The sequence below is a fragment of the Microcaecilia unicolor genome, chromosome 6 (genome assembly GCF_901765095.1).
Source record: "Microcaecilia unicolor chromosome 6, aMicUni1.1, whole genome shotgun sequence".
NCBI lineage: Eukaryota > Metazoa > Chordata > Amphibia > Gymnophiona > Siphonopidae > Microcaecilia > Microcaecilia unicolor.
This window is the reverse complement of record NC_044036.1, coordinates 17,755,983-17,770,085: the sequence shown is the minus strand read 5'-3', so window position 1 is coordinate 17,770,085 and position 14,103 is coordinate 17,755,983. Positions and strand designations below refer to the sequence as shown.

The 14,103-nt window shown below is 46.6% G+C and overlaps 1 pseudogene; it reads right to left on the bottom strand.

Moving 5' to 3' along the window:
- Positions 1-13,296, bottom strand: part of LOC115471797 — a 68,388-nt pseudogene extending 55,092 nt beyond the window's left edge.
- Between the last annotated feature and the right edge of the window lie 807 nt (positions 13,297-14,103).

Below are 14,103 nucleotides of genomic sequence, written 5' to 3'. Positions count from 1 at the left end.
ATCACTCTAGAACAACCTGCCTGAGGCAGACCTTCCTCACAGAGAACCAGCTGCAAAGGGGTAAACGGACTACCCAACCCAGAGGGAAGAGGATCCTAAAGTTAATGCAAGGCCTGGTCAGTGAGAGAGGGGGAAAGAACTGGTGGCTGGACCTCACCGGGGAAATGCTGTCGTGTGACCTGCCTGAAGAGAGAGAGAGTAAAATTTGTTCTGGAAGGAGAAAACAACCCATATCCTCAGCTGCAGACATGTGGAGGGTGCAGAGACTGTTCTTGGGACAGTCCTAGCCAACGGCTGTGATCAGGTTGGGAAATCGCCCGGTCAGAGAGAGGTTTGTTAAGGGCACAGCTCTAGGCTGTGTCCTGGAAACGCTAGTTCAAACTTATAAGAAACTTATGAACTGCTATGGACTCAAACTGCAAGCTTGATTAGAGAAGAAAAGTGAAACCATTCCAGTACTGTTTTTGCATGAATTCTTTTGGGCAACGTGAAGGGAAAGCAGTTCGTGAAGTGCTTAATAATGAAACTTGCTGTAGGAACCCTTTTGGGGTTTATTTATTCTTTTGAATCCTGAGGCACATGTCAAATTCTTTGTGCTGAATAAGAACCTTTTATGTTTTGAAACCTGGTTGCTGTGTGAGTGTCCGAGCTGCAGAGTTGGAAACCCTGGACCGGACCAGGATCTGGATTAGGGAGACCTTTTCCTGATTTCTTCAAAGGGAAATGTAAGAGGGAGCAGACCTGGTGATACAGACCATGCCACACCCTGATGTGACATTATACCGGCTTCCAGCATTAAATATCCAGGATGGTACGGCAACCCAGAAGCTAACCACTCACTGGCCAATATTCAGACCGGTGCCATGGTCAGCTTAGTGGATAATGATAGGACAGCCTATGACCTGTCTTATCTTTATCCATTCACTTAACTGGTTAGCACATTGAATACCACCACTAACCGGGTAAGTGCTTGATCCACCACAAACCACCTCTAACCTAGCCAGTTAGAACTATGGTGGTCAGAGAGGAAACTCAATGGCATTATCCGGTTAACTGCTGATGAATATCTGGAAATGGCCAGCTCAGCAGGACTTAACCAAGAAGGAGCCTCTTCTGTCCGGTTAAATCCTTTTGCATATCGACCCCGTAGAACATGACAGCAGATAAAGACCCTTAAGGCCCAAATAGTTTGTTCAGTTTACCTTCTGGTACAACAACATGGTCCCAAGTTAAGCTCAGACTTTCTCACTCCAGTTTAGATTCGTGTATTTATGTCCTGTTTCATCAAGGTTCCTCCCCATAAACAATGATTGAGAAAAAGGCTTCAGTGAATCAAGTCCTTATAGGTCTTCAAAGAGGAATATTTTCCCAGTCTATACAGTCAGCACTGCAAGATACCGTTTGGGATTTCACTGGGATTCAGCAGAATGGGATACTGACAGGGCCGGCCCAATCATTGAGCTAGCCTAGGTGGTTGCCTAGGGCAGCAGCTTCATGGGAGCAGCTGCAGTCACAGCAAAACAATAGACCATGACAGCCAAAGTCAAAGAATCATTAGCACAAATCTTAACCGGCCTTTCTATGGGATGCTTGTGTGATCATGATTGTTGAGATTAATTATCAAAATCATTGGGGGGGGGGGGAGGGACTATAGGCCAAGTGACTGAAAGTTAATTGATGAGGTGTAAAGCTTTGGATACTGACCCTTCATTCTGGCAGTTGCTGTTACAACTGAAGGCACATTTCATGATACTGTCCAGGGTCATCAAGCTGACATGCTGGAAAAGTTCCACCGACTTGTCCTCGTTGGCAAATTTTTCCCACTTATCCTGAAGAGAATAAGAGAAACATATTAAAAATAATCCTACAGAGTACTGTTACCCATGGTAACAGAAGTACCTCTCTCTCTCTCTCTCTCAACTTCAAGGGAGATACAAAACTGAAGATTCAGGAAGCCATGGCCTTGGTCAGCAACGTGATGTGATTTCACTTTGGAGAATGTTTGATGATGAACTAAAAATATCCATCAGTCTGGAACCATGACCTGATCTTAGTCAGCATCTGAGGAACTGGTGAGCTGTCCTCTTCTGGAAGGTCTCTGTTAAGTATGACACTATTTCATTTGCTTTAGTACAGTGGACAAAGATGATGGTTTTATTTTGTTCAAGGAGCAATAACGATCACCTTGTCATCATTCTGTTCTAGCCCTCGTCAACGCAGAAAGTCAATGAGTGTACCAGAAAATGATTTTAAAAAACCCAGAACAATTGACATAAGAGTCCTCACCAGCATGATCTGGTGCAGTCTGACATCAGCTTTGTGTAAGGTTTCAGGATGTCGTAGTGAAAGGCTGGAGTCAGCAGCTTACGGTGTTGGAGCCACTTTTGACCAGAGAGGAGCAGCAATCCTTGCCCTGCCAGGGACACCAGTAACAAATATCTGGTTACATCACTTTGTGAGATCCAGCCCTGTGATTCAAGCTAAAACCCTACACAGGGCTGAGGATACTACAGAGGTAATGTTCAGACTCCCTGAAGGGAAGGAGGCTTAGCTATTGTAAAGCGGTGAGTTGATTCAGTGTATATATAGACTGACTGTTGGAAAACCATGGTCTATGGCTTCTGGCCAAGGAATGTCTCTCCAATAACTGGATCAAGTAAGGAAAGAAGGCAATGCATAAAAACTGTGGCAAAAAGGAAAAGGGGAGGGGACTTGATATACTGCCTTTCTGTGGTTACAATCAAAGCATTTATATATTACTAGCAGTGGCGTAGCCATGGGTGGGCCTGGGTGGGCCTAGGCCCATCCACTTTGAGCTCAGGTCCACCCAGTAGCAGCACACCTATGACGTAGCTGACCGGGATCCCCAAGCCCCACCAGCCGAAAACTCCCAACAGCTGTCCCTCCTGCATATCTTTTAAATAGCAGATCTTCGCCTGCAGTGAGCAGCGACTGTTACTGCTTTCACGGGCCCCACAGCTTTCCCTCTGATGTATTCCCGCCTATGCGGAAACAAGAATTTGCATCAGAGAGAAGGCTGTGGGGCCAACTTGAGCAGTGTGTATTAGTTGCTGCCGGTGAATATCTGCTATTTAAAGGACGTGTGGGGGAGACGGGTTATTTGAGAGACCATATGGCATGCAGGTGAGAGAGGGAGAGAACAAATCACTTGTGGGACAAGGTGGAGTTCTTCTGCCACCCATCTTGGGCCCAGGCCTACCCAAAATTGGGTGTCTGGCTACGCCCCTGATTACTAGTAAAACAGGCCCGTTTCTGACACAAATGAAACGGGCGCTAGCAAGGTTTTTCTTGGAATGTATATGTTTGAGAGAGTGTGAGAGTGACTGTGTGAGAGAGAGAGAGAGTGAATGTGCGAGTGTGTGTGTGTGACAGAGAGAGAGTGAGACTGCTGGGTGTGAGTGTGTCTCCTCTGTCCCCTGCCCCCCTCTCCAGCCACCCAGCGATTCTCCTCTGTCCCCTGCCCCCCCTGTAGCCACCCAGCGATTCTCCTCTCTCCCCTGCCCCCCCTCCAGCCACCCAGTGATTCTCCTTTTTCCCTTGACCCCCCTCCAGCCACCCACTGATGCCCTTCTCTCCCCTGCCCCCCTCCAGCCACCCAGCGATTGTCCTCTCTCCCCTGCCCCCCTCCAGGCACCCAGCGATTGTCCTCTCTCTCCTGGCCCCCCCTCCAGCCACCCGTTGAGTCTCCTTGCTCTCCATCGAAGCGGCCACGTCTTTGGAAGCCCTGCCCGTTTGTAGCCTTCCCTTCGACTTCGTTCCTCAAAGTCCTGCCTTCTGACATCATTTCCTCTTTCCGCGAGGGCAGGACTCTGAGGGAACAAACTGGAAGGGAAGGCTATAGACGTTGAGGTTGTGCCTCGTGCTGCTATCCTGTGGTTGGTCAGTGCTATTTCTGATGAACCCAGAAGTTCGTGATGTCAGTACAGGAGATGGATATAGGAGGAGCACGAACCCTTCAAAGCTTCACTGCCACGGAGTCAGCTTCAGAACGTTGGAGGTGCTTTTTATTATATAGGATGATATACAGGCACTTATTTTGTACCTGGGGCAATGGGGGGTTAAGTGACTTTCCCAGAGTCAGAAGGAGCTGCAGTGGGAATTGAACTCCACTGCACTAACCAATAGGCTTCTCCTCCACTCCATTAAAGTAGGACTCTCATAAGATTGTGCGACTCCTGATGCAGGCGTTCTGATGCAGAAACATGGATCTGTGTTGAGTCCCTTACGTATTTGATGTTTTAGGATCTTGATACAGTTGATACTACCAATAACCTAGCCAGGACACATTGTGTCCTCTGTTTTCTACTGGAAAACCATTCGTCCATCCCTACATTTTTTGACTGACCTAAATGTAAGCACCATGTTTATAGAGTACTAGCACTTGCAAGGATAAGCGTACACATGCGCATGTATGCGCTAGGTTATGGCTCAGCGCTATTCTATAAATCAGGGGCATAGCCAGATGGCCAATTTTGGGTGGGCCTGAGCCCAAGGTGAATGGACATGGAATTTGTCTCCCCCCCCCCCCTCCCACGGCTCCACTCTCCACCCCTTCCCACCCAGGTCAACCCAAAATATTAAATACCTGAGATGGTAGGGATTCCCAAACCCCACCAGCCAAAGATTTCCTCCTCTTTGGGCAGCCAACGCTGAGCTAAACGGCAGCTGGCAGCACTTGTCTTGAGCTGCCGCAGCCGCCAACAGACCATGCATGCATGAACAAATGCAGCAGGGCCAATGTCAGCATCAGCTTGAGGCAAGTGCTGCCGGCTACTCTTTGGAAGAGTGTTGGATGCCAAAGAAGGAGGAGGAAGTCTTCAGCTGGCAAGTTTTAGGGATCCGGGTCAGCCACAGTAACAGTGTCACAATTTTGGGTGGGCCTGAGTCCAAGATAGGTGGGCTCCAGCCCACCCAGGCCCACCTATAGCTATGCCACTGCTATAAATGATGCGCGCAACTTGCTTCCATTGCAAATGCTTGGAGGGCGTTCCCAGGGGAGGAGCATGGCTCGTTTATGTTATTTACATGTGATTGCATGGGAAATGTAACTTACAGTAGTTATACACTAAAGTGCTGCTTTGGGTGCACGCATTTACGCCTGCTATTGACACGGATGCGCCGAAATTAGGTGCATTGATGACGATTTGTGCTAGCATTCTTTAATGGAAATTTGGCACCCAGATGCCATCGCAGAAGCAGTGTTCGGTGCTCTGGATCTAGGTGCTTAAACTGTGGTGCCCAGTTACAGAATTTCCCCCTCGGTTCACAGACACAAGGGGCAGCAATATGGGTGTTTTGATGGGCCATATCGTTTGCACAGTGCCCTGTCCTTCCATATTCAGGCTGCTATGAATACTGCAGGTTCTGCATTTTCTGCCCTTACAACATTCTTAAATAATCTTTATTGTGTTGAAGAAGAGAGATCAGAGGTGAGTGTGCTTACCGATCCAGGGTTCCAAAAAGCTGTAGGTCCAAGCCTTAGGATCTGCAAGGTCCAACACATATGTACAGTAAGCATGTTCAACACATGTAAACATTCACCATCACAAGCCCCGAAAGATCAGGATTTCTTTACTACATAAAACCAGCAGCAGAATTTAACCCTGCTACCACAGCGGTCAACAGAAGTAGCTCGGAGACTCTGTAGTGGAATCACTGGGTTGTAGAGGTCGGTGCTTTGCATGGAAATGTAGATGCTGACTAGTAATCCCTCCTCAGATTTAAACTTCTTTATAAAGTCAAATTATTGACTAGGTTTTATGGATTCAGATGCCGTATAGTCGGCTCAACTTCACAAAGCGTTCTCATTTACTTGTACGTAGAATGTGCCTTTCGGTGTACACACAGGACTCGTGAACATTCATTTCACCAAAGAACGTCTGCTCAGCCAAATCCCAGTGTGTGACTTTTCCTTACCTGCTCTGCCAAACACAGTTTTAGCATAGTCAGGGTGCGTGATGAAGAGGACAGGAAGGAACCTGCCAGACCAGAAGGAGAAGGCATAGGGGTATTCCATTGCCCAAGACATGACAGTGTCCAAATCGGTCCCATCCAAGCGAACCTAAGATGAAGATTGGAGAGAGAAGAGAGTGTAGGAGCAGAAGGTGCTGCCTAGGCAGGATCTCTTTGATCAGAAGCTTGAGGCAACTATTTATTTACTTCAAATTTCTATTCCGCACAATCCTGAGTTCTTGGTGGATTATAAAGTACATACACAGTAATAAAATAAATCACAAGCCTCAGATCAAAAGCAAATCAAATCACAATCAACAAAAATTGGTTCCATGTACTTGCCCCTCTATTTGGGTTTCTTCCAAATACTTGTGACATCAACTGGCCACTGCTAGAAAAAGGATACTGGGCTAGATGGACCATTGGTCTCACCCAGTATAGCTATTCTTATGTTTGTTTTTGTTGTTGTTACATTTGTACCCCGTGCTTTCCCACACATGGCAGGCTCAATGTGGCTTACATGGGGCAATGGAGGGTTAAGTGACTTGCCCAGAGTCACAAGGAGCTGCCTGTGCCTGAAGTGGGAATTGAACTCAGTTCCTCAGTTCCCCAGGACCAAAGTCCACCACCATAACCACTAGGCCACTCCTCCACTCTAATGAGGAAACAGGATGTTGCTTCGGAGAGGGTGGGACGTGACTGAGAGAAGGCCTTTAGGGCTGCGTAGAAGTCTGCTTAACTATACCACCTCAACAATCCACTAGAATCCGAAAATCATTTTTCTATACCTACTTTCTTAATACTTCTTTCCATCCTCTATGGAGCAGCTCCAGCATATATGGATGCTCTTGTCAACTTACCGCCAAGGAATTCACTTAGAACTGCTAGCACCTAAGTAAATACTATAAACTTAGTTGTCCACCTTATAGCAGAGTCAAAGGGGCGGAGACTATAAATCGTGAGGCCCAGGAACATTTGATCTGATAAGACATTCCTAAGTGCAAACAGGCCTGGGAAAGGTGCAATTATGGATGAACAGAAGAATGTGACATTTAGTGACGTGGGATAGATGGTGAGAATAGAATGATTTCTCAGGAAGATAAGTGCTGAAGCCATAGGCGCTGACTCCGTGGGTGCTCGAGCACCCCCAATATTTCACCCACCGAAAGTTCGTTCCCTCCCTCCTTCCCTCCTCCCATTGAGTTCCAGGCCCCCTCCCTCCGAATTTTAATTGTCATCTATTTTACCTTGTCGGGGTTAGGGCAGCAGCAGTGGTAAAAAGCATGCAGGCTCAGCTCTGTGCTTAGTTGTTTTCCCTTCTCTCTCTCTCAGCTCTGGTCCCACCCTAATTTCCTGTTTCCGCAAGGGCAGGACCAGAGCTCAGAGAGAGAGAAGGGAAAACAACTAAGCACCGAGCCGAGCCTGCATGCTTTTTACCACTGCTGCTGCCCTAACCCCAACGAGGTAAGATAGATGACTTTTAAATTTCAGAGGGAGGGGGCCTGGAACTCAAAGGGAGGTAGGGAGGTAAGGAGGAAGGGAGGGGAGACCCTGGACTGGAGGGATGAAGGGAGGGGGGACCCTGGAACTCAGAGGGAGGGGGGAGGGAAATGAGAGAGAGGGGAGGGAGGGGGGCCTTGAACTTGAAGGGAGGGACTGGAACTGGGAGGGAGGACGGACCCTGGAACTGGGAGGGTGGGGGGACCCTGGAACAGAGGGAGGGATGGGGGACCCTAGAACTCGGAGGGAGGGAGGGGGGCCTGGAACTGGGAGGGAGGTGGAGGGGGGACAAGGGATGGGGGCAGGGGAGAAGGAGAGGAGGGGGGAGAGGGAGGGGGATGAGGGGAGGGGTGAGGGAGGGAGAGGGGAGACGGGGGAGGGGGAATGCACCACCTGTAAAAAAAAAAAAAATCAGCACCCCCAATCATTTTGAAAAGTTGACTCCTATGGCTGAAGCCTTGCTTAACACAAAAGGTATATAAACAGCTGCATCAGAGCATTACGTTGGGGAGAGAAGCAGAGGTAGACCACATGTTTGGGTCCCCTGCACCCCCTCATGAGAAACTAGTATTTGCAATGTACTTTCTCTTGGTAAGAATAAAGCATTGCCTTTCTCATTATCTTGTATTTTGAGGTTTCTTTTACTCCTTCCAGTAGAGAATGGCTGGTTTATGCTAATTTGGGAGGAGATACAAGCAGCCTAAAAACACACCCTCTCTGTGAAAAAGTACTTTCTGACAATATTCCTGCAACCTCAATTCATGTCCTCTAACTCTATCACGTTCCTGTCTCTGTAAAAGATTTGTAGATTAATATACAAATATTTCAAATATTTGAAAGTCTCTATCATATCACCCCTCTCTGTCCTTTCCTCTAGGATTCCACTTCTCAAAATGCAAATAAAAGTACATCTACCTTCCAGGATGTGTTCGTTTGCCTGCAATAAAGCAAGGCGTTCCTGTCATCATCTTTAGGTCAGAGAAAAAATGAATGTGTACATATTCAATTGACAAATGTATGTTTGTAATTTTGTCCCTTCTGCTGCCCACAAATAGCACATGGATGCTTTTAGCATGCACACTTGAAACAGTTAATTTTCAAAGGGAAACCACACTCATAGTTCCTTTTAAAAATTTCCCCACATGGTTTGCAACTACATAATGTTTATGTTTATTTACAAGATTTGATATACCGCTGTATCTGATCATAGGTCATAAGTACATAAGTAATGCCACACTGGGAAAAGACCAAGGGTCCATCGAGCCCAGCATCCTATCCACGACAGTGGCCAATCCAGGCCAAGGGCACCTGGCAAGCTTCTCAAACGTACAAACATTCTATACATGTTATTCCTGGAATTGTGGATTTTTCCCAAGTCCATTTAGTAGTGGTTTATGGACTTGTCCTTTAGGAAACCGTCTAACCCCTTTTTAAACTTGCTAAGCTAACCGCCTTCACCACGTTCTCAGGCAACGAATTCCAGAGATTAATTATGTGTTGGGTGAAGAAAACTTTTCTCCGATTTGTTTTACATTGACTCCACTGTAGTTTCATCGCATGCCCCCTAGTCCTAGTATTTTTGGAAAGCGTGAACAGACGCTTCACATCCACCTGTTCCACTCCACTCATTATTTTATATACCTCTATCATGTCTCCCCTCAGCCGTCTCTTCTCCAAGCTGAAAAGCCCTGGCCTCCTTAGTCTTTCTTCATAGGGAAGTCGTCCCATCCCCGCTATCATTTTAGTCGCCCTTCGCTGCACCTTTTCCAATTCTACTATATCTTTCTTGAGATGCGGCAACCAGAATTGAACACAATACTGAAGGTGCGGTCGCACCATGGAGCGATACAACGGCATTATAACATCCTCACACCTGTTTTCCATATCTTTTCTAATAATACCCAACATTCTATTCGCTTTCCTAGCCGCAGCAGCACACTGAGCAGAAGGTTTCAGTGTATTATCAACGACGACACCCAGATCCCTTTCTTGGTCCGTAACTCCTAACGTGGAACCTTGCATGACGTAGCTATAATTTGGGTTCTTTTTTCCCACATGCATCACCTTGCACTTGCTCACATTAAACGTCTTCTGCCATCTAGCCGCCCAGTCTCGTAAGGTCCTTCTGTAATTTTTCACAATCCTGTCGTGAGTTAACGACTTTGAATAACTTTGTGTCATCAGCAAATTTAATTACCTCGCTAGTTACTACCATTTCTAAATCATTTCTAAATATTTATAAATATTAAAATAGCAGTTTGCATACAATAAAATATGAAACATAAAAAAACTAAGCAAACTCCATAGTAAATACAGTGGTGGAAATAAGTATTGATCCCTTGCTGATTTTGTAAGTTTGCCCACTGACAAAGACATGAGCAGCCCATAATTGAGGGTAGGTTATTGGTAACAGTGAGAGATAGCACATCACAAATTAAATCCGGAAATCACATTGTTGGAAAGTATATGAATTATTTGCATTCTGCAGAGGGAAATAAGTATTTAATCCCTCTGGCAAACAAGACCTAATACTTGGTGGCAAAACCCTTGTTGGCAAGCACAGCGGTCAGACGTCTTCTGTAGTTGATGATGAGGTTTGCACACATGTCAGGAGGAATTTTGGTCCACTCCTCTTTGCAGATCATCTCTAAATCATTAAGAGTTCTGGGCTGTCGCTTGGCAACTCGCAGCTTCAGCTCCCTCCATAAGTTTTTCAATGGGATTAAGGTCTGGTGACTGGCTAGGCCACTCCATGACCCTAATGTGCTTCTTCCTGAGCCACTCCTTTGTTGCCTTGGCTGTATGTTTTGGGTCATTGTCGTGGCTGGGTAGACCCAGCCACGACCCATTTTTAAGGCCCTGGCGGAGGGAAGGAGGTTGTCACTCAGAATTGTACGGTACATGGCCCCATCCATTCTCCCATTGATGCGGTGAAGTAGTCCTGTGCCCTTAGCAGAGAAACACCCCCAAAACATAACATTTCACCTCCATGCTTGACAGTGGGGACGGTGTTCTTTTGGGTCATAGGCAGCATTTCTCTTCCTCCAAACACGGCGAGTTGAGTTCATGCCAAAGAGCTCAATTTTTGTCTCATCTGACCACAGCACCTTCTCCCATCACTCTCGGCATCATCCAGGTGTTCACTGGCAAACTTCAGACGGGCCGTCACATGTGCCTTCCGGAGCAGGGGGACCTTGCGGGCACTGCAGGATTGCAATCCGTTATGTCGTAATGTGTTACCAATGGTTTTCGTGGTGACAGTGGTCCCAGCTGCCTTGAGATCATTGACAAGTTCCCCCCTTGTAGTTGTAGGCTGATTTCTAACCTTCCTCATGATCAAGGATACCCCACGAGGTGAGATTTTGCGTGGAGCCCCAGATCTTTGTCGATTGACAGTCATTTTGTACTTCTTCCATTTTCTTACTATGGCACCAACAGTTGTCTCCTTCTCGCCCAGCGTCTTACTGATGGTTTTGGTAGCCCATTCCAGCCTTGTGCAGGTGTATGATCTTGTCCCTGACATCCTTAGACAGCTCCTTGCTCTTGGCCATTTTGTAGAGGTTAGAGTCTGACTGATTCACTGAGTCTGTGGACAGGTGTCTTTCATACAGGTGACCATTGCCGACAGCTGTCTGTCATGCAGGTAACGAGTTGATTTGGAGCATCTACCTGGTCTGTAGGGGCCAGATCTCTTACTGGTTGGTGGGGGATCAAATACTTATTTCCCTCTGCAGAATGCAAATAAATTCATATACTTTCCACAATGTGATTTTCCGGATTTAATTTGTGATGTGCTATCTCTCACTGTTACCAATAACCTACCCTTCAATTATGGGCTGCTCATGTCTTTGTCAGTGGGCAAACTTACAAAATCAGCAAGGGATCAAATACTTATTTCCACCACTGTAAGAAAGAACACACTCACTCTATAGAAACAACATAAACGTATAACATTGTTAGTAAATAACGTGCTAATGGGTCAACAGAGCAGCCCAGCATCACTCAGCAAAGGCTCCAAATGAGAGTGAAATGAGTTGTCAATAAAATGTATAAATTTAATTAGAGAGTGTTCTGATCGAATTGAGGGGGAAGATTATTCCAGAGAAACTGAGGACCCCTTCTACTAAGCCCCGTGGCCCTTGCGGTAATTTCAATTTTGGCACACGTCCACTACGCACGTCTGAAAAATATTTTTTCTTTTATGACGCGCGTAGGTCATTACCACCCAGATTCTTTACCGCTAAGTCTATGGCTGGTGGTAAGTTCTCAGACCCAAAATGGAAATGCTGCGATTTTGATTTTGCCGCACATCCATTTTCAGCAAAAAAAAAAAAAGAGGCCTTTTTTACAGGCGTGCTAAAAAATGGATTGCTGCGAGCCCAAAACCCGCGCCTACACTACCGCAAGCCATTTTTCAGCGTGCCTTTGTAAAATGACCCCTGAGTTTCTAATTGATTTGTAGTGAGCAAACCTTAGTGATGGAAGAACCAGGCAATTAGCGTCCACAGAGCGGAGGACACGAGAGGACATATAAGGAATCATTAATGAAGAAAGATCTGCTGGAAAGCATGAATGGAATGCTCTATGTGCAATACGTAAGACCTTAAACCAGGGCTGAATTGTAAAGGTAACCAATGAAGCTACCCTCGGCGGCCATTTTGAATCTCGCCGAGACCGTCAGGAAGCAGTGAGGAGCACGGAGAGCAGCGCGATGGGCAGGAAAGAGGGGGCTCTTTCCTGCCCCGACGTCACTAGACCACCACGGAACAGGGCATCACGTAAGTACGGGACGGCGATCCAAAACCCGCTACCTTCGGACTATAAGACGCACCCCCCATTTTCCTCCCAAATTTTGGGGGAAAAAAGTGCGTCTTATAGTCCGAAAATACGGTAAGTAATGGGGAGACATCATCACATTTTCTAGCCTTACATAAAAAATGACTGCAGAGTTTTAGTTACAAATTTTATTTTAGAAGCTCCCAAAAGAACACTCTTAAGCTGCATAATTTTTTGCCAGTCTTGATTGTGTATGTCAAGAAAACTGGGCATTTGCCTTCTGATCTCTTTGCATTTTAACTTTCAGTTTGATATGTGACTTTTGAACTGGATTATAATCTGATAGGACTCTGTACCCAATCTTCCTGGTTGTATAACCTGAAAAAATGTATCAGTAAAAAGTCGAAAGGAGAACAAAGACCAACCATCAAATCTTCCCTATACTGCCTACAAATACTAAGTTTGCTGGTTACACAGAAAAAATCAAGATAATTTAGGTAAACCTCTATGAGGTATGGATGGAAACAGAGAATTAAAGTGCTGAGAACATTTATGTGGTTCACTTACTCCCTGCAAATTGAGTAACACTACGGGATTTGTCAATGAAACTGCAAAGTGCTTATCATTCATCCTAGTGCCTCATGCCCCAACAAGAGCTCTGCATTTATTTCAACACTGAATGTATAGAAAGCCAAACTTTTCCTTACCAGATGGGCGTTGCCATACAGCCAGTGGCAAGGGGGCCCAGGGAAACAAGCAAAACTTTTGTTCAACTCTCGTGTCCTGAAGTAAAACGTGATCAGTTTCCACAATACGGCGACAAACCCCAGCACAACAGCATACTGCAGAATCTGGAAAGTGTCCAAAGAGAACCAGGAGGGGCTTAGAACCCTCTCTAGCACAGATGCCATAGTCACAGCAGCTCCAAGCCTGGTGCAAATACACTCAGAAGACCTCTTTCAAGCTCTGCTGTTAAAAGCATCCAGAGGAGGAGCAGTGAATGTGAAAACAGCCAGCCTGGCACCATGCCAGGTGTGCCAATCCTTACTGCCTGCCAACCTTTCCACAGACAAACCACACAATCAGAATTTCTGGTTCCCTGCTTCTTTCCTTGGGCACACCCACATGAACTGAAAAGATTGTTATCTGGACAATTTGACTAACAGCCTAGCTCAGTTATAGTTTTTGTAACTTCCAGGGTCAACAATGAGAGCAACTGGAACTAGATCTCTGTTAAGTAATGTAACTTAACAATACAATTTATGTTCCATAGCTGACCTCGCAGTTCTACACAGATTACAATATCAAAAAGGTGGACAATCACCAGGAAGTACAATATCCAAGACAAAACGATACAAATATTCCCTAATGAATAAGCAATCCCCCATTATAATGGAGATTACTAGAGTCATCTGAGAGAAGGCTCCAGAATCTCTGAGGGGAGGGGTCTGGACCAGTGACGTAGCTATGGGGTGCTACGGGGCCTGGGCCCCCTCAAATTTCATCCAGGCCCCTGGTTTGGCTGGCGGGGGTCCCCAACCCAGCTAAAGCGCCGGTCTCCAGCGCAGCCACGTTCGCTGCCCTGCTCGTCTTTCTTCTTGCTCCTCCTGTGCACGCTGACATTCCTTTATGTGAAACTGAGCAGTTGGGGACCCCCACCAACAAAGGTGTTTGTTTTTGCAGGGGGAGTGATGAGGTGGTGAGGGGAAGCGGCAAGGCGGTGAGGCGGAGCGACGAGGTGAGGCGTTGCGGTGGTGGGAGGCAGCGGGGCGGCACTCAAAATGCGCCCCCCCCCCCCAACCTCAGGCTCTGGCCCCCTCCCACAGTGAGGTCTGGCTACGCCCCTGGTCTGGA